Below are 21,549 nucleotides of genomic sequence, written 5' to 3'. Positions count from 1 at the left end.
ATCCTGTCCCTCAGCAGGTCTAAGCACTTAGACCTGATTATCAGTGATTTCAGCTCCAGAGATCACTTAAAAGACTCTGAATGGGGCCTGATCAGCTCTATCTTTAAACAGGGAAGAGGAACAGGTCAAGTCATACCTATAACTCTTAGGCTGTGTCTACAGTGCCACATTCAGCACTAAAACTTTTGTCATTCAGGGGTGTGAAAAAACACCCCCCTGAGCAACAAAAGTTTTAGCACTGAAAAACACCAGTATAGACAGTGTTTTATTGCCAGGAGCCATGCTCCTGGTGATGAAGCTACCACCCCTCATTAGGGGTGGTGGTGGTTGTTTTTTTTTTTAATCACCAGGAGAGCTGTCCCCAATGATAAAGCATGTCTACACTGCCCATATCACAGCACTGCTACAGCCATGCTGTAACATGAGTAGTATCTACGCTACCCTCTGCCACCCAGCTCTGGCATCCAAATCCCCTGCTTAGCCAGTTCAGTTGAGGGTGACCCCCTCAATCAGGATAGGCCAAGTACAGTTCTGTTCTGCTTTACTCATACAATAAGGATAACATTTCATTACCCCTGCATTCAATACTGAAGTGTTTTATAACCCAACACCAGCCAAAATTGATCATTTAGGCAACACAGTTCAGTCTGCAGGATACCTAGATAGAGTAGGTGTGTTCATGTAAATACAGTCTGGTCCTGAAGCCTTTCTCTCAGCTCATCACTAGCTGTCAGGGGAGACTTCATTCAGACCAGGCTTACAGTGGGATGTGAAGGTTTTCAATGGCTTTGACTACTCACTATCAAACTCCACACCTGTTGAGATTCTGTTGCTAGTATTGATATGAATTTGAGATGTTAGCACTGGGTTGTCTCTATTTCAACTGCACAGGATAGTTTCACATGCTCTTGTGTGTGTTTTTTACACCGCTGATGTTGCTTCATCCACATTGCCTTTCACCAGTAATGCTAAAGAGAGAGCAGGACATATAGGTATAGAGAATAGGAGAGTTGTTGTTTATTTGAGAGCCATAAATAAGCTGGGGAAAACTAGAAAGTATAAAAAACTTTTATATATGCCTTGAGGATGCCAATTAAATGTCAGATGTTTCAACAGCTAATTAAAGGCATGTGTACTCACTGACTTTCATCTAATATCCTACCCCATCCACATACCCATTCCCACTGGCAGCGATCATACCTCTTGACCCAACTATGTGCCCCTTCTCTGGAGGGGATCATGCCCCAGAACAGCTATTTCTGTGCAAGGACATTTGCTGATTTTTAAGCTTCGATATTGCAGGTGTTTTAGTTTAAAAAAATAAAATAAAAAATAAGCCTAATGGTTCAACATATCCAGCAACATCTTGTGTTTAAATTAAGAAGTTTTTGATTTACAGAGACAACACAATAAACTCTGAAGCCACTTTCTTTTTCCTCTAATATTTAAAAAAAGAAAAAAAGGCCATGTTTGATTCCGACACAGAGGAGAATCACAGTCATAGGAAGCCTGTAATGGGTGAGGTGGTGTAAAAACTGACTTCAAAAAGGAATTAGTAAAATTAAAAAACCTTATGCTTTCATGAATTAATCTGATGTTGGTGAAAAGTTCTAGACTGATAACCTTGACTAACAGGTCTCCAGGTTTCCCAGGTGAGCAGGTTTCCCATGCTACCTTTCCAATGTTTCTCACCCCTGACCCAGAAAGAACAAGTCAGGGATGATACAGGATCCTTGGCCTCTCTGCTGATACTTTGAACACGAGGGTCAATTGTGGTGGTTCCTGGAATGGCGATGCCCATCTAGATTGAGACTTCTAAACTCACCAGGTTGCTGAAGAGCCATCAGTCAATAATAAATGCTTTGCTCTTTTATATCACCCTCACCTGAGGAATTTATATAGCGTTACACATGTCACTAGCATCTCCATTTTACAGATGGGAGAAGTGAGAGCGAAGAAGGTGATTTGTCTTTGGTTTTACAGCAAGTCTGGCAGTGCTAGAACCAGAACACAGCTCCACTGACCTTGCCAGTCCATGCTTCAATCAGCAGACTAGGGGTTTCCAAACCTGTACAAAGTGAGCACATCTTAATGAAGAGTTTATCTTGTGGATACATTTCTCCCACATGTGATCATTTGGATCCACCTCCCCTTCCTTTCAGAGTTGCATAACATCACTATGGCAAATACAGCAATCACATGAAAAAGTAATATTGGGAAAGGAGTGAATATATTTTTAGCTTTTAATGAGAAGTATTGTGTCCTTTTTGGAAAAAAAAAAGTTCATCACACTGTCTATATTTGTTTTCCATTTCATGTCCCCCTACTGCTGCTCTGTTTCAGCTAAAAACCAGTTGAGCCAGAACTGTGTGACCAGCCAGTTTTCCGCACGCCACTAGCAAGAGCAGGGCAGGGAAATGTGGGGCAAAGGACATGTTGGTTGCAGGGAGTGTGTTGTGACAGAGAAATGTGTGTGTGTAGAAGGGGATAGCAAGACTGGGGGAGGAAGCAGAGAGGGAGAATATAGAGGCCAGAAGTAAATGGGGCAGGATAAGAGACATCATGCTATTACTGGTACCATGTCTGATGCACAAAACAGAGACGATCTTGAAAGCAGCTAAATCCAAAGGGTTGATTGCTTACAAAGCCAAAATATGCTGTTCTTTTTTGACCTGAGACCTATCACCTGGGGACATCTGAAAGAGTATGTACCTCTTGAATGAGTGTATGAGGCCCAATCCAAAGCCCACTGAAGTTCATGGGAGTCTCTCCATGGACTTCAGTGGTTTGGGCTCAGGCCTATGAAGAGACAGGTCTGGAAAAAGCCACATTATTCACAGCAAAAATCTGCTGCTGGCTCTGGGCCTCCAGTCACTCTCTGCCTGCCATCTCCCACAGATGAGCCTCTCCTGCTCCAGCCTCCTGCTCCACTCCACCCTTCTCTGCTGGGCCCTTCCACAGAGGGGCCTCTGTTGCTCCTGGACCACCCCACCCTTCCTGCACCGGCGGCTCCACTCCTACCGGACCCATCTTCTGATTCTGAGTGGTCTTGCGAACCGGACCCCGCCTTTTCACCTACATGGTCCTACAGCCCGGACCCATACCCTCCAGTGTATGCCCCACTGGCCGACCCGTGGTTCCACTACCTGCGGGTGCCGCTGATGCCTGGCGACCCCTATGCCTGGCCCTACTGGGTCGCCTGGAACCCCTACCATGAGTGCAAGATGCCATCTCGCTTGCAGCACTGCCTGTCCCCAACATATACGGCCCCTCCCCTCTATGAAGAACCTCTGGCCATACCCGTTCCGGTGGCACCAACAGCACCTTTGCCACCTCCGGTCCATATGGCTGCCTTCTCATCTCCAGGCATTGCCATCATTCCTCCCACCACCCTCCCTTGCCGACTGCTTGCAGTTCCAGGACTTACTTCAACGCCTGGCCACAGCCCTTAATCTGCCTGTTGAAGACGTCCAGGACCCACAGGATTAATTCCTGGACATCCTACAACCCCTTGTACACTCATGTACCGCCCTTTGTATCCACAATGCTCTTCTACAACTGGCCCAGACCATTTGGCACACCCCGGCCTCCAGTGCCCCTACACCAAAGTGGGTGGAATGCTGATTCTTCATGCCCCCTAAGGGCATGGACTTTCTTTTCACACACCCGCCCCCCAACTCACTGGTGGTCCAAGCTGTGACTAAGCGCGCCTGCCAACAACACCTGCAGTCCATGTCCACCGGTGCAGGAAGGGTGGGACAGTCACTTGGTGGTGCAACCTATCCACGGTCTTAACTGGTGTCCCTTTCACACCTCCCGCGCCCCACCTTCCCCTCATGATGGATGCCTTGCTAGTCGAATGGGGTGCTCATCTGGCTGACTGCACGGCTCTGGTCACTCAGGGAGGTGAGGATGCATATCAATGTCTTGGAGCTACGGGCCGCCCACCTGGTACTTCATGGGACCTTAAGCTCGTCCTCTCCGCCCTCACCAATCCACCTTTTGAGCCACTCACAACTTGCTCCCTTGCCCATCTTTCCATGAAGGTGATCTTTTTGGTGACCGTCACCTCTGCAAGGCGAGTTAACAAACTGGCAGCCATGATGGTCGCTCTCCTTCATAGTCTCTCACAAGGACAAGGTCTCTCTCCGTCTCCATCCTAAATTCCTCACCAAGGTTGCCTCCCCATTTCACCTCAACCAGTGCATGCATCTCCCTACCTTCTACCCTAAGCCGCATGCTTTTCCTCAGGAAGGCGCTTTTCAAACCCTAGATGTCCACCAGGCATTGGCCTTTTACCTCCAGCGCACGCATGACTTCCGGGCCTCCCCCCAGCTCTTTTTTGCCATTGTGGAGTGTTGCCGCAGCCACACCCTTTCATTGCAACAACTCTGTAAATGGATTTATCTTTGCATCACGGGCTGCTACACACTCTCCTGTACACACACACACATCTCCCCCAGGAGTTATAGCTCACTCCGCACTGGCACATGCTGCTACATCCTCACCAGCTTCGCTTTCTGTTCCAAAGCCTCGTATTGTTGGAGCCCTCACTGTGTTCTGCCACATGTCTGTGGAGATCATCTCTGATAACTAAGCTGTGACAGAGTAGGGAGTATTAACTTGTAATGTTGCATGGGAGTTTTACTAGTTTACTGTCTGCATTGATACTAGATGGTGATGGGAAATAAGGGTGTGACTTCACTAAGGGATGATGTTGCATCGCAGAGGAGCAGGGACAGAGTCTGACAACCCATGTGATCATAAGCAGAGAGAGTACTTTATTCATTTCCAGCATGCTCTTTATACTCTTAAAGCAGGCAAGCAAGCAGTTGCTAATTGGTTAACAAATTTAACACACCCGCAGCTGTAACTTCATAGAACTAGCCAAGGCCAACTTCTCAAAACAAAGCTCAAAGCCTAATTAATCCATCCTAAAAACCTAAACATCTTAGCTTCCCACACTACCAACTGCCAAGCTAGCAAAATATTCTCAACACCTCCCCCCTCCACCCAAAATCAAAAAGGAGGGGGAAAAAAAAGGGATAAAAACATTAGCAAAACATTTCCAACTTATAACAACATAACACCACAATCTATCACAAACCAAAATTAAAACTTTATAAAGCCAACCTATATAACCATGCAATTCTTAACATAACCCCAACAACACCAAACAAAAACAAAGCACAACAAATAAATGGTGTAAATTCTACAGGATTCCCCCCTACTCAATAGCACACCAACTTGTGGCAAACTTCTATTACCAAATTATCCCTCAGATGTCAGGCGATCAAACTGACACTGAGGGAGGGGGGGGTCCTAGAAAAAACACAACATAAACCACATAAAACACAAAAAACAATCCTGGCCAGAAAAAAACAAACAAACAAACACCACAAAACAAAACAAAAAACACATAACATAAATTTAACTCTGTAAATAAATGCATGGTACATAAAATGCTATGCAGCTAACACCAATTTTCTTAATATCTAAAAAACAAAACAAAACTACCCCTACTGGGCAATCAATCATTACATACAATATACAAATACCCTTAGTACCATCAGGCAAAAAAGGAAAATTACATCATCAATTAAATCATTTACAGTAATACAATTGCATCCTAACTTACTTCTAAATTCAACTGCTATTCCCTCCAGCAACCACAGAGTTAACTTTGTACTCTGCCTAACATTACTCGCTAGTAGTTAATTACCTTTTCTATCAACTACACCCTCAAGGTTATCAACCATATTCCAAGCTTGTTGTCTGTTGCCCGCCGCCTGGGCCCGATCCTTTTTTCTTCTACAAGTTCTCTATCTATTGCGTGCCTGCCTGGGCCCGATCCAAAGCACCTTACATAAAGGTATTTTGGGTCACATAAATTCAAAGCCATTCTCCCAAATTTCCTAGATTTATGCCTACAACTCCCCGCTTTAAGAATACTCAACAAACCTTTAGGCCGAATTTTCTCAAACTTCAAAAACAAAAAACAAATAGGCTCTAAAAAACAGGGGTTAGTAATGGGGAGGGGTAATATCATTTACAATCCAATTAGGGAGGGCAATACATGCTAAAAAAAAATTCCACAACACAGGGCGCAGCCTGCAAAATAAACCCCAAAATCCAATCAATACCACAGTTTTTAGCAGGAGTCCCAAATTTTTTCCTGCCAGTGTGCAATTCTTTGCTTCTTTACCAGGGTCAGTTCTCAATGTCTTTTTAGTCAGGAATTTCTAGACATTGGCAATATCAATAATGTAAGTGTTTTTTCTCCTGTTCCACCACCAATGTGGTTCAGGTTCTACGGGGGAAATTATCAGGACATCATCCTATACATTCAGGCAAAGCAAAAATTATCTCAATCAATTAAATCATTCAGGGAGGATCAAACAAAAAGAATCCTGGCATAGCAAACAAGCAACTTTCCTCCAGGGGCCCAGGTTGTGTACATCGTGTGGCTCTTTCAGACATTCCATCCACCACTGCAGCAGACATCTCTGATACTAACACAGTTGCAATTTCTTCAGTCCTACTGTTTGCAGCCTCAAATCCCGAATGAGCAGTGGTAATATCTTGGACTAGTTCAGGAAATAGTTTTCCAGGCACTGCTTCTAAAGGCTTTAAAGTTTCAGCTGAGGTTTCCATAGATGTTACAGTTTCTGCAATGATTTGTTCTTCAATTGCTGCAGCTGTAACAGGCACAAATGTTTTTGAGCCCCAGAGCTTTCAATACTAAAAATGGGTGAGCCAGTATCTGCCAGCTGCACAGCTAAATTCCCTTGCTCCTCTTCGTCTCCCTTTCCACACACAGGCAGTTCTTGAGGACACATGTCGCTCTGTAGAGGGGCCCCATTTACAACTGCCCCTGGGCATTCTGATACTAGGTTAGATGGCGCATCTCCTACATCATTCTGCATGGGGGCCTCAGCTGCAACCGCTTCAGTGTGCTCTAATTCCAAGGTAAACACAGTATCTTCTACCTCTGTCGTCCCAGGTGCCTCAGTTACCCCACTCTGCATTGCATCCCCAATAAAAGCTTCCTGAGTGATTTGCCGCCCATCGGATCCCTGAAGCCGAGCAGTTCGGGTGGGCTTGTCCATAGCAAAGGCAGTTTGGGGAGGGCCAGTGGATCCAAACCCTCGAGACCCGCGGTCAATTGGGGTCGATCGGGGCACACATCCCTTGAAAGGTATTAACTGAGCAAGACGTGTACCAGCAGTTATAGTCACAGGGGGACAGAGGGCACGTACCATTATCCCAATATTCCCCGTATAGTCGGCATCAATAAGGCCAGGCAAAACAAAAATACCTCGTTTCGATGTCGACGAACGGCCAATCAAAAGGGCACTCAGTCCAAATCCTAATGGACCATCGGTGTTGGAAGGAAGAACTTGAACCTCGTCAGTCTCTAAAACTACATCTGTCGCTGTGGCCAAGTCCACTCCGGCACTGCCACGGGTTGCTCCGGTGAGGTGTTCCAGGCAGCCGGGTTGGCGGGTGGAGGCACTTGTGTCGTCGCGCTCCTCCAAGGGGCGCTCCGTGATCCGTTTCCCGGCAGCGGTGTTCCATCCTTCGTGTAACGCGCCCAACAGTCGGCGGCGCGATGTCCAAACTTATCACATCGTGTGCAAGCGCCAGTTGCAGCTTCGGGTGACACATCAGAGGCCCGCTGCCCATTTTGCATAGGGCAGTTCCGCCGGAAATGCCCGGGTTTTCCACAACCAAAACAGGGGCCGGCTGGCCGGGTCGGTCTTCTAGCCCCCGCTGTCCCCCGAGCAGGGGTTGTAACGCCACGGCCAGTGCAGAGGCCTGTGCCTTAGCATGAATTGCTGCCTTATCCGTCTCCTCAAGCATAGCGGCCCTACCACATGCCTCAATCATTTCCATCAGGGTCGCAGTCTTGGGCAAGGTGGCTAATATACGGCGGCAATTGGGATTTGCATTCTGGGTGGCAAGATCAAGTCCAACTGCAGTTCTGGCTTCTGGCGTCAGATTGGGAGATCTATCAATAGCCTCTCGAAGGCGATCCAAAAAGGTGGAATACGGTTCCGATGGGCCTTGTGTAATTTTAGCATAGGGAGGGACCGGCTTTCCCATCTGGGGCACCGCTTTAAAGGCAGCCAAAGCTAGTTTCTGTGATTGCTGCAGGATCCGGGGATCGAGGCGGGCTTGCAAATGCGGGTCAACAAAGCGACCGGCTCCCAAAAACATATCAGCAGTGGCCAGGCGCCGAGGATCATCATCCGGTAAATCCAAATTGCGGACAAGAGCCAAGTCAACTCTCTTAGCCCAATCATCTTTCCACAACAGTTTCTGTGTAGGTGTAAGAAGCATATCAGCTAGCTTAATCGCATCGTACGGACACATTGCTTGGCCAACAAATACCTGTTCAATGATAGACTGTACATACGGATTATCTAGTCCATAAGCCATGATCGATTTCTGTGCCTCACGGATCAACTTCCAGTCCAAAGGGGCCCACCGTCTATGATTAGGGTGTTGAGGGTCTGGCGTAATCACCGGAAAGGCCTCAGGTGTTAGACCTTCAAGGATGGCTTCTCTTAAAACTCCATGCCAGCGCTGTACCGGATCCGGAGGGTCCCCAGTTGGAGGGTCCCCGGGGCCAGGCGGGGCGGGGGGCGAGTCGAATGAAAGCACTTGTGAAGATGCGATCGCGATGATCCAGGTGGAAGACCTTCCAATTGGTCCAACTTGTCACATATATGCTGCAGCTGTCGACCCTGGCGCTCCATCTCCTTATAGAAGGCATCAGACTGAGTAAACTGAGGAAACGTAGTCAAATCGGGATATGGGTTCGATGGCACATGTTCCACCCGAGCCTCTTCTGTCCCCCGCAATTGTGGCACCCCCAGGCCCCGTGGACACGGCATGGCTTTGGAGGGGGTGCATACGGCAAGGCTGTCTCCATAGGCTCGGGCGTATCGGGGGGTAACGGGACCGTAGCAGGATCAATCATGTCGGGGCCGATAGCCACATTGGAGGGTAGTGGGGCCGTAGCAGGGGCAACATCATCCATAGGGTAGGGGTTGGAAGCCAAAGGTATCACCGTGTCCTCACCACCGAAAAACTCTCTGGCTCCAACCGGCAACACAGAAGGCATTCCGGGCGTTGGGCGGCAAAGCTCAGAAAGGGCCGCCTGCACTCCTGCCTCGGCCGCGAGAGTTTCTACTATCTCCTTCGCCTTATTCCATACTGGACTCAGGGAGAAGGCCTCCTTATCGCCCCGAGCCACCGACTTCCAAAGCTCGGAGCCTAGCCGCTCCCAAACAGTTTTATCAAAAATTGTACTTGGTTGAACAGAAAGTCCCCTTCTCCGTCCCCACCGCAGCAGACGGGATAACTTATCAGAGGGGAGCTTCTCTCCCTGCCGCTCCGCGATGCGCATCAAATATTCATGCACCGTCCTTTCTTCCGCTGATGCAGCGGTTCCCATGTTAGCTGCTCACCTCTGGGCTGGGGTGTGCCTCCCTTTTCAGACGCCCTGCGGCTTGCCGCTCGACACTGAGCTCAGGTGCGCCCCTCTTTTCGGACGCCCTGCGGCTCCTAGCCGCTCGACACTGAACTCAGGTGCGCCCTTCTTTTCGGACGCCCTGCGGCCGCCGCTCGACACTGAGCTCAGGTGCGCCTCCTTTTCCTCCTTTCAGTTCAGGCCACCAACACTGTCCTCATTCAATCACGTCGGGGTCACCATTTGTTGCATCGCAGAGGAGCAGGGACAGAGTCTGACAACCCATGTGATCATAAGCAGAGAGAGTACTTTATTCATTTCCAGCATGCTCTTTATACTCTTAAAGCAGGCAAGCAAGCAGTTGCTAATTGGTTAACAAATTTAACACACCCGCAGCTGTAACTTCATAGAACTAGCCAAGGCCAACTTCTCAAAACAAAGCTCAAAGCCTAATTAATCCATCCTAAAAACCTAAACATCTTAGCTTCCCACACTACCAACTGCCAAGCTAGCAAAATATTCTCAACAGGATGATACTTGATGATTAGCACATAAAGGATGTCTGCTGCCCTTCATAACCTGATCCCAGGAGGGGGTTGGGGCCAGGTGACACCTGCCCGGGAAACTGGACAAAGGCTGGAGGAGGAGCCGGGGTGTGTGGCTGGGGGAGAGTGCTGGAGGGAGTTTCAGTTTGGAGCTGGCTGGGGATACAGGGGGAGGCCCAGAACCTGGGTCTGGGCTCCCCATCCCCCAAGATGGACCTGACTGAGGGATCCTGTTTTCAGTACCTACAAGCTCTGTTTTAGACTGTGTTCCTGTCGTCTAATAACCCTTCTACTTTACTGGCTGGCTGAGAGTCACGATGAATCGCAGGATGTGGGGGGTACAGGGCCCTGACTCTCCTGCACTCCATGACAACTACTTCCTACTCCGTCACATCTCTCCCCCCTTCGAGACTGAACTGAGTGGGGTCACTCTAACCAGTGACCTGGGGAAATTCGGGGCCCCCTCACCGGGACAATACATCAGCTATCACATTGGCACTCCCCTTACATAGACCACCTCCATATTGTAATCCTGCAGGAGCAGGCTCCACCTCAGGAGCTTGGCATTGATGGTGATGGCATTAAGCTTCCGATAGTCCACACAGAACCAGATCGACCCGTCCTTTTTGGTGACCAGCACCGCAGGCGAGGCCCAAGGGCTGGAAGATGGCTGGCTCACCCCCAAAGGCAGCATGTCACTGACCTCTCTTTCCAGGTCTTGAGCAGTTTTCCCTGTGACTCGGAAGGGGGAGCATCTTATAGGAGGATGCAATCCTGTCTCCACCCAGTGGACAGTCAGATTAGTGAGTCCAGGCTGGTTGGAAAACAGCTATCGGTACAAATGCAGCACCCCTCTGATCTCAGCTTGCTGGGCAGATGTCAGCTGATCAGAGAGGGGAATTGGTCTCAAGGAGTAGATCTACTAAAGGGTCATCTCCCTGCTCCTCCCAATGTCCACACACAGCCAACACCACATTCCCCCTGTCATAATATGGCTTCATCATATTAACATGTAAAAGCAGCAACGAGTCCCGTGGCACCTTATAGACTAACAGACATTTTGGAGCATGAGCTTTCGTGGGTGAATACCCACTTCGTCGGATGCATGTAGTGGAAATTTCCAGGGGCAGGTATATATATGCAAGCAAGAAGCAGGCTAGAGATAATGAGGTTAGTTCAATCAGGGAGGATGAGGCCCTCTTCTAGCAGCTGAGGTGTGAAAACCAAGAGAGGAGAAACTGGTTCTGTAGTTGGCAAGCCATTCACAGTCTTTGTTTAATCCTGAGCTGATGGTGTCAAATTTGCAGATGAACTGAAGCTCAGCAGTTTCTCCTTGAAGTCTGGTCCTGAAGTGTTTTTGCTGCAGGATGGTCACCTTAAGATCTGCTATTGTGTGGCCAGGGAGGTTGAAGTGTTCTCCTACAGGTTTTTGGATATTGCCATTCCTAATATCTGATTTGTGTCCATTTATCCTTTTCCGTAAAGACTGTCCAGTTTGGCCGATGTACACAGCTGAGGGGCATTGCTGGCATATGATGGCGTATATTACATTGGTGGATGTGCAGGTGAATGAACCGGTGATGGTGTGGCTGATCTGGTTAGGTCCTGTGATGGTGTCGCTGGTGTAGATATGTAGATTGTTCCATGCAACAAACCTCGATGCCAACTCTGCCCACATATCTACACCAGCAACACCATCACAGGACCCAATGTAATATACACCATCATATGCCAGCAATGCCCCTCAGCTATGTACATCGGCCAAACTGGACAGTTACATGTTAATACGATGAAGCCATATTATGACAGGGGGAATGTGGTGTTGGCTGTGTGTGGACATTGGGAGGAGCAGGGAGATGACCCTTTAGTAGATCTACTCCCTGAGACAGGAGCTGGCTCCTCCCTGGAACCAATTCCCCGCTCTGATCAGCTGACACCTGCCCAGCAAGCTGAGATCAGAGGGGTGCTGCATTTGTACCGATAGCTGTTTTCCAACCAGCCTGGACTCACTAATCTGACTGTCCACTGGGTGGAGACAGGATTGCATCCTCCTATAAGATGCTCCCCCTTCCAAGTCACAGGGAAAACTGCTCAAGACCTGGAAAGAGAGGTCAGTGACATGCTGCCTTTGGGGGTGAGCCAGCCATCTTCCAGCCCTTGGGCCTCGCCTAACATCTGTTAGTCTATAAGGTGCCACAGGACTCTTTGCTGCTTTTACAGATCCAGACTAACACGGCTACCCCTCTGATACATATTAACATGGTACACTCGGTGGCAGTGTGCCCAGTTAGACAGTTCCACCACATAGTTTACCTCCTTTAGTTGCTTGACAACCTTGAAAGGGCCTTCCCAGGTGGCTTGTAGTTTGTTTTTTCTCACGGTCCCAGTGGTGTAGGCTATAAACAGGGTGCCTTGTCATGAAACTTTGGGTTCGTCCTGCCAAGACTTCACCGGAGCAACATGTCGCATCTGATAGAACCTGGCTCCTACTTACCTGTGATCAACCTAGCTGGCCACTAAATTGATACGGACTCTGGACTGGTAACTATAACATTGACTGGTGGGACAGTGTGTGGTGTGAATGATTGAATACAGATGCTAATTATTGTATCTGGTAAGTAACAAGGACCTTGTTGAGGAAATAGTTGTAGGGGACAACCTTGGCTCGAGTGATCATGAGCTAATTCGTTTCAAAATAAATGGAAGGATAAACAAAATTGCATCTGAGACTAAGGTTTACGATTTCAAAAGGGCTAACTTTACTAAATTGAGGCAACTATGTAGGGAAGTGGATTGGACTAACATATTTAGGGATCTAAAGGCGGAAGACGCCTGGGGTTATTTCAGGTTGAAGCTGCAGGAGCTGTCAGAGGCATGTATCCCGAGAAAGGGAAAACGGTTCGTAGGTAGCAGTTTTAGACCGAGCTGGATGAGCAAGCGTCTTAGAGGAGTGATTAAGAAAAAACAGAAAGCGTACAAGGAGTGGAAAATGGGAGGGATCAGCAAAGAAACCTACCTTATTGAGGTCAGAGGGTGTAGGGAAGCAGTGAGAAAGGCAAAGAGCCGGGTGGAGATGGACCTAGCGAAGGGGATTAAAACCAATAGCAAAAGGTTTTTTAGCCATATAAATAGGAAGAAAACCAAGAAGGAAGAAGTGGGACCGCTTAAAACTTTAAACGGAGTGGAGATTAGGGATAATCTTGGCATGGCACAATATCTGAACGAATATTTTGCCTCGGTCTATAATGAGGCTAATTAAGGGCTAAGGAATAGTGATAGAGGGACTGATGGGAATGAAGATATGGGGGTAGACATTACGGTATCTGAGGTGGAAGCCAAACTTGAACAGCTTAACAGAAGTAAATCGGGGGGCCCGGATAATCTTCACCCTAGAATATTAAGGGAATTGGCAAGTGAAATTGCAAGCCCGTTAGCGATGATTTTTAATAAATCTCTAAACTTGGGGGTTGTACCGTTTGACTGGAGATTAGCTAATATAGTTCCTATATTCAAGAAGGGGAAAAAAAGTGACCCAGGTAACTACAGGCCTGTTAGTTTAACATCTGTAGTATGCAAAGTCATGGAAAAAATTTTAAAGGAGAGAGTGGTTACGGACCTTGAGGCCGATGGCAACTGGGACAAATTACAGCATGGTTTTACGAAAGGTAGATCGTGCCAAACCAACCTGATCTCCTTCTTTGAGAAAGTAACAGATTTTTTATACAAGGGAAATGCGGTGGATCTAATATATCTTGATTTCAGTAAGGCATTTGATACGGTACCGCATGAGGAATTACTGGTTAAATTGGAAAAGATGGGGATCGAAATGAAAATCCAGAGGTGGATAAGGAGCTGGTTAAAGGGGAGACTGCAGAGGGTCGTATTGAAGAGTGATCTGTCGGCTTGGAGGGGGCTTACCAGTGGAGTTCCTCAAGGTTCGGTTTTGGGTCCGATTTTATTCAATCTATTTATCGCTGACCTCTGAACCAAAAGTAGGAGTGGGCTGATAAAGTTTGCGGATGACACAAAGTTGGGAGGTATTGCCAATTCGGAAAAGGATCGGGATATCCTCCAGGGAGATTTGGATGACCTTGTAAACTGGAGTATTAGTAACAGGATGAAATACAATAGTGAAAAGTGTAAGGTTATGCATTTAGGGATGACTAACAAGAATTTTAGTTATAAGCTGGGGACGCACCAGTTGGAAGTAACGGAGGAGGAGAAGGACCTAGGAGTCCTGGTTGATCGTAGGATGACTATGAGTAGGCAATGTGATGTGGCCGCTAAAAAAGCTAATGCGGTCTTGGGATGCATTAGGCGAGGTATTTCTAGTAGAGATAAGGAGGTGCTAGTCCCGTTATATAAGGCGTTGGTGAGACCTCATTTGGAGTATTGTGTGCAGTTTTGGTCTCCCGTGTTTAAGAAGGATGAATTCAAACTGGAACGGGTACAAAGAAGGGCCACTAGAATGATCCGAGGAATGGAAAGCCTGTCGTATGAAAGGAGACTTGAGGAGCTTGGTTTGTTTTCCTTAACCAAAAGAAGGATGAGAGGAGATATGATTGCACTCTTTAAATATATCAGAGGAATAAATACCAGGGAAGGAGAGGAATTATTTCAGCTCAGTGCTAATGTGGACACGAGGACAAACGGATATAAATTGTCAGTCAGGAAATTTAGGCTTGAAATTAGACGAAGGTTTCTAACCATCAGAGGAGTGCAATTCTGGAACAGCCTACCGAGGGAAACAGTGGGGGCGAAGGACCGCCATGACTTTAAGATTAAGCTAGATAAGTTTATGGAGGGGATGGTATGATAGGATAACGGGTTTAGTCAATAGGTCAATAACATGCCACAATGGTAATTAGTACAAAGGGTCAATGATAGGATATTGTTAGCCTTTTTCCAGAGGGTCTGGCTGGAGAGTCTTGCCCGCATGCTCGGGGTTCAGCTGATCGCCATATTTGGGGTCGGGAAGGAATTTTCCTCCAGGGTAGATTGGCAGTGGCCCTGGAGGTTTTTCGCCTTCCTCCGAAGCATGGGGCAGGGGTCGCTTGCTGGTGGATTATCTGCTACTAGAAGTCTTTAAATCATGATTTGGAGCATTCAACACCAGAGTCAAGGGAGAGAATTATTTCAGGAGTGGGTGGATCGGCTTATGTGGCCTGCATCTTGCAGGAGGTCAGACTAGATGATCATAATGGTCCCTCCTGATCTTGAATTCTGTGATTCTATGATTCTATCTTCAATAAATGCGGCGTATTGCCTTTTCCCCTGAAAAAGATCCCATGTACACCTCTACCCCAATATAACGCTGTCCTCGGGAGCCAAAAAACCTTACCGCGTTATAGGTGAAACCGCGTTATATTGAACTTGCTTTGATCCATCAGAGCACACAGTCCTGCTCCCCCCCAGAGTGCTGCCCTACTGCATTATATCCAAATTCGTGTTATATCGGGTCACGTTATATCAGGGTAGAGGTGTACTCCTTATAAGCATAACACATCCACAGGCAGGGACCTGTCTGTTAGCCCCTCAGGAGATGGGGTACGTGGGCAATGGTCACTCCATACTGTTCCCCCGTCAGGGAATGAGGGCATTTAAGTGGCAACAAGGCCTTACATGCCCCCTTGAGCTCTTAATTCTGAAGTCAGAAAGATCTGACTCCAGTGAGGACAAACTGTCCTGACCAGAGCACTGATCGTCAGTGTTCCACAGGACAAATGATTGCTAATGTGAGCAAAAGCAAGTTTCCAGTTCACTTTGTTCGGGGGTGGCGAGAAAAGAAAGGATCACTGGGCCATCCAGTGCTGTCAGAGTTTCCTATTAATGAGTGCCAATTGCAATGCTCCTTTTCTGGCAGATGTACCTTAAGGACACCCCCCCAACTAAGCAAAGCAGCTTGGAACACGCGTTTTATAAAAGGTATAGTCCTGGTATATAAATGAAACTGAGGTTTATCCGATCTGTGAGTGCCTCCAGGGTTATCCATAAAGCCTTGCTGGGCTAAGAACTCTGGGCTCTCTAGGACAGCTGTTGCTTGTCTGGCAGATAAAAAAAAGACTGCTGTCTCTCTGCACTGTGTAATTATTTCTCCAATTAGGACTTGGTTGGTTCTATTCCAGGTTTTTTCCACCCACGCAAGTGTACATTTTTTTTGTTAAGGATTGCTGCTCTTTAATTACTTCATAGAATATTAGGGTTGGAAGGGACCTCAGGCGGTCATCTAGTCCAATCCCCTGCTCAAAGCAGGACCAACACCAACTAAATCATCCCAGCCAAGGCTTTGTCAAGCTGGGCCTTAAAAACCTCTAAGGATGGAGATTCTACCACCTCCCTAGGTAACCCATACCAGTGCTTCACCACCCAATAAGCCCAAGATGCTGCTCCTTAATAATATAGTAAAATAAAATAACAATAAGACCCAGCTCTTTTCTAGTGCTTTTCATCACTAAACCTCAAAGTGTTTTACAAAGGTCAGTAACATTATTCCCATTTTACCGATAGGGAAATTGAGGCATAGAGCAGGGCAGTGACTTGCCCAAGGTCACCCAGCAGGCCAGTGGTGCAGCCTGGAATCCTTCTCCTCTCATTTCCATCCCAATGACCCTCCCCACCTTACATGATTCCCAAGCAATTAATCACTCCAGGAATGTGCTCCCTTCCCCGGAGCCCACAACTCACAGCTGACCCCACATGCCTCAAATGGCATGTGATGCAGAATGTGTCTGGTAGGACGGGGGCCCGTGGGCCCAGAGGACGTGGCTCTGCTGGTTTCTATCTGGCGGGCTGTCTCTGATGCAACATCAGCTGTGATGCCCCCCACAGTCAGTGCACGGATGGGGTTTCTCTCTGTGCAGCTCCAGAGGGTGCCCACCGCTTTGCTCCCTCTCCAGTCGGGATTCCCAGGTGAGTACTCTTGAATTGGAGACAGAATCCTGTCATCATCTGGGATAAAGAGGCTGTTTGGGCACGAGCCGTCCCCTGGGGGTGAGAGACAGGGAATCTCGGGAATAGGAACCGCACACAGGTGTGTCACCGATAACCACTGCTCTGAGGGCACGAACCCCAGAGCTGAATGCACAACATCCATCTGGGAGAGGACAGCTAGGAAAGGGAAGGCGACAGAGTGTGGGCGGGGCTGCAGGGGTCCCTCTCTCCCTTTGGATCCCTAAGATTCTTTCTGACTCAGTCACTAGCCACTGGACTGGATGCAGCATTCTCCAGAGGACGTTTCTCTGGCCTGGGTGGTTGAGGAGGCCAGACTGGATGGGCATAATGGTCCCTTCTGGCCTCAGGATTCTACGTTTATGTTTTGTTTTATGTCTCCAGAACTCTCTGGTACTCAGGGGGTGAATCCCCCCAGGCAGAAAGGGGCTGCTCAGAGCCATGGCAAACAGTGCACATTTGCAGCCGAGACCTGCCTCTGCAGAGCTCACAAGAGGAGGCAGAGCTGGGGGCACTCACGCCACTTTCCCAGGGTCCCAATGTTTCATTTCAATTGTCGATGGGTTCAGAGGAGCTTTATCCCATCCCGCATGTGTGTAGATGCCTCTCAGGATTTCTGGTTCCTCAAGGCGCTGGGCAGCTGGGAAAAAGAGCTCCTCTCCTCGCTCCAGCCAGGAGATGATGTCAGGCTTGTAAATGGGAATCCCTACTCATGGGAACGGTCCCAGCCTGCCAAAAGTCTCAGCATTCATTTTTCCATTATTTTAACCCCAGAGCCACCCTTCCCGTGCCTAAAAGGACATGGGATCCGCACAGCTGGGGAAATACCAAGGAAGCCTTCTGGGAGGCGACGTGTCTGCGAGGAGAATTGATGTGCCCCTGTTAAGACACCAGCACCTCTGTTAAATGCCAATGGACCCTCTATCTCCAACTCAGAGGGCTAAATCCAATCCTTGCACTGCCACTACTGTCCTCCCCTCACCCCCCCAGGGGCAAGTTATGACTGGGGGGGCATAAGCTAAATGGAAGGACATGTGACTGCCCCACGTGTCTCCTCTGCCGAGTGACACCCCAACCCCGCTCAGCCACTGTCCCCGGCAGTTGGGGTGGCAGCAGACTACCCCCACCCAGGCCTTGCTGCGGGGTCAGAGGCCGAGTGAGCTGGAGTCCCTTCTCCCCGCTCCCCCGCAGCCATGTCCAGGCAGGGAGAGGGCTGCCACTGCCTCCCAGCCAGGTTCTCTCAGGCAGATGCAGCTCTGTCCTGCTCCCTGCCTGGCTATCAGGGAGAGCAGCCAATTTAGCCAAAGGTACGGGGGTGGTGGGGGGAGAAGGCACAGGGAGAGAAAGTAGAGCCCCTCTCCCTTCTCACCCCTGACGGACCAATCAGGGGGGCACATGACACCCCCCCCATGACTTCGCACACATTGCCTCTGCAACGTGGCCGACACATGGCGTATGTTTGGGTCAACGGATACTACTATGAAGAGTTCCGGCTCCGGCACATGGTGCACATGGGCATCCATGTTTGGAATCCAGATAGGGACCCCACATCTCGATGAACCTCCAGTTACAGTAAGTAACCTCCTCTTACAAGTTGGATGATCTCAATATAATTTCAAGTGAGGACTGAGGTTTGCTAATGACACTGTCTGAGGATGCTGTGTGGCGCTACAGATCAGGATTGAGAGGAACAGCACATTCCCTTTCCATATCTAGGGTTTCCAGATGTCCGGTTTTCAACACCCCATCGACCAGGCCATTAAAAGCCCGGTCAGTGGTGCTGTGGGGCTAGGGCAGGCTAGTCCTTACCTGTCCTGGGGCACCGCACTTTGCCCTGGAAGTGGCCAGGAGGTCCGGCTCCTAGGCGGGGGTGGGGGTGGGGTGGCGTGTGGGACGGCCACGGGGCTCTGTGCGCTGCCCGAGCTGTGTGTGTGGGTGCTTGCGGGTAAGAGCAACATGCGCTGCAGAGCCTCCTGCCCCCCGCCCCTGCCTAGGACCCAGACCTGTTGGCCACTTTCAGGGCGCAGTGCGGAGCCAGGAGAGGCAGGGAGCCTGCCTTAGACCCGCAGCATTGCTGACCGAGAGTCGCCCGAGGTAAGCCTGCGTCCCAACCCCGAGCCCCAACCCCCTTTCTCTGCCCTGAGCCCCCCCAAACTCCTCATCCCTGGCCCCAGCCCAGACCCTGCACCCCCAGGCCAGAGCTCTTAACCTCTCCTGCACCCCAACCCCCTGCCCCAGCCCTGATCCCCCTTTCACCCTCCGAACTCGATCCCAGCCTGGAGCACCCTCCTGCACACCAAACCCCTCAGACCCATCCCAGTGTGCGCACCCCCAGCTCAGAGCCTGTACACCTCCTGCATCCCAACCCCCAGCCCTGAGCCCCCCCAAACCCAGAGCCCCTTCCTGCACCACAGATCCTGCACCCCCAGCCAAGAACCCTCACCCCCTGCACCCCAGCCCCCCTGCCCCCATCCAGAGCCCCCTCCCACGCCCTGAACCCTTCATCCCCAGCCCCACCCAAGAGCCCTCACTCCCTCGCACACCCCAACCCCCTGCCTCAACCCACAGCCCCCTCCCACATTCTGAATCCCTCGGCCTCACCCCCCAGCCTGGAGCCCCCTCCTACACCCCAAAACCGTCATCCCCAGAGCCTGCACCCCCGAGCCTGCACCCCCAGCTAGGGCCCTCTCCCCCTCCTGCACCCCAACCCCCCAGCTGAGTGAGAGTGGGGTAGAGTGAGCCACTGAGGGAGGGATAAGGTAGTGGGCGGGGCCTCAGGGAAGGGGTGGGGCCTCTGGGAAGGGAAGAGGCTAGGGTGTTCGATTTTGTTCAATAAGAAAGTTGGCAACCCTATATTATACCTAGCTTTCAGTCTCTCTCTTTGAAAAGAAACAACTTTTCCTGAAAATATACAGAAAGAGATCGAAAACACGTCCATCACCCCAGTGCTTTTACTCTGAAGTTAATGCATCAAATTACCACCAGGTGGCATCAGACCCACAGGTGATTGCAGAATCCTGGCCCCCCCCACCCCCGCCCCAATTTGGAGAGATTTTAGTGCAAATGGTGACCAAGAGCAAGGGGCACTAGTATTTTAAGAACAAAAGCCCAGATCCTCAGCGGCACTTAACTCCCATTGATTTTAATGGAAATTAGGAGTTTAAATAACCTTTGAGGAGCTGGGCCAAAGGGCCCGATTCTGCAATTCTTGCTCATGTTTCATTCGGATGTAAGTAATCTTGCTAACTTTAGTGGGACCACTCCCATGAATATATACTATTCAGGGTGAAGAAGGGACACAGAATCGGACTTTTTGTCATGAAACAGATTACTGCAGCATAGGCGCCGACTTCTCCTGGCCCTGGTGGGTGCCCGACCCCCCTCTGCCCTGCCCTGACTCCACCCCTGACCCGCCCCCTCCTACCCCCATTCCCTTCCCCTATTCCTACTCCTTCCACAAATGCCCACCCTGCCCCCGCCTCTTCCCTGCTTCCTCCCCTGAGCGTGCCATGTTCCTGCTCCTTCCCCCTCCCTCCTGGAGCTTGCTACAGCTGTTTGGCAGTGGCAAGTGCTGGGAGGTAGGCAGAGGAACCCACAGAATTGGCGCCTCTGTACTGCAGTGCTTCCCAAAGTGTGGGCATGTGCCACCGGGGTTCCCAAACTTTTTTTGCTGGGTTCCCCTTTGAAAATATTTCAGGCTGTTACAATCTGCCTCCCTCCCCAATACCATGCCACCCTTACTTCTGTTCTGCTCCTGGCAGCAGCGCTGCCTTCAGAGCTGGGTGCCCAGCCAGCAGCCGCTGCTCTCCGTTCTAGCTTCAGAGTTGGGTGGCCGGAAAGTGGTGGCTGCTGGATGAGCACCCAGCTCTGAAGGCAGCAGAAGTAAGAGTGGCATTGTATGGTATTGCCACCCTTACTTTGGTGCTGCTGCTGGCGGTGGTGCTGCCTTCGGAGCTGGGAACCCGGCCAGCAGCCACCTCTCGCCAGCTGCCCAGCTCTGAAGGCAGAGCAGAAGTAAAGGTGGCAATACCATGACCCCCATTACAATAGGTTTGTGACCCCCTTTTGGGTTGGGACCTCCAGTTTGAGAAACAGACTAGCCAGAGGAGGGATGAGCAGTGGGATGGGCAGACCTTTAATAACACATGGTGGGGCTAGAGGGGCTGCAATTGATTCATTTTCCTGAAGTTGGGGGTAGGGAAAGAGGGGCCCTCAGCTTTCAAAAACAATCCTAGGTTACTGGTTTGAATCCATACTAGGTTGCTCATGGCATTGAATGACTTTGTGACTTGTGTGAAATCAGTCTGTAGTCTCAGTCCAGTCCCTTAGTGGACACATGTCAATGGCACCATCATCCACACTCAGCCCAAGGAGGGAATGAGCTAAGGAGATTAAACTCCTCTTCCCCCCTTGAGGGGTCCCTCCAGTTCAGGGTTTGAGGCACACTGAACAAGCTGGCAATGCCTATGCTGCTCTTGTTGTGTGGGCGAATGCAGGACTTTAGTTTCTGGCTACCAGTAGGGCACTTTTCACTAGCACTAAAGCCACTTGAAACAAAGACCACCTGTGTTAACATCT

Source organism: Mauremys mutica, chromosome 11 (genome assembly GCF_020497125.1).
Source record: "Mauremys mutica isolate MM-2020 ecotype Southern chromosome 11, ASM2049712v1, whole genome shotgun sequence".
NCBI lineage: Eukaryota > Metazoa > Chordata > Testudines > Geoemydidae > Mauremys > Mauremys mutica.
This window is presented reverse-complemented; position numbering follows the sequence as displayed.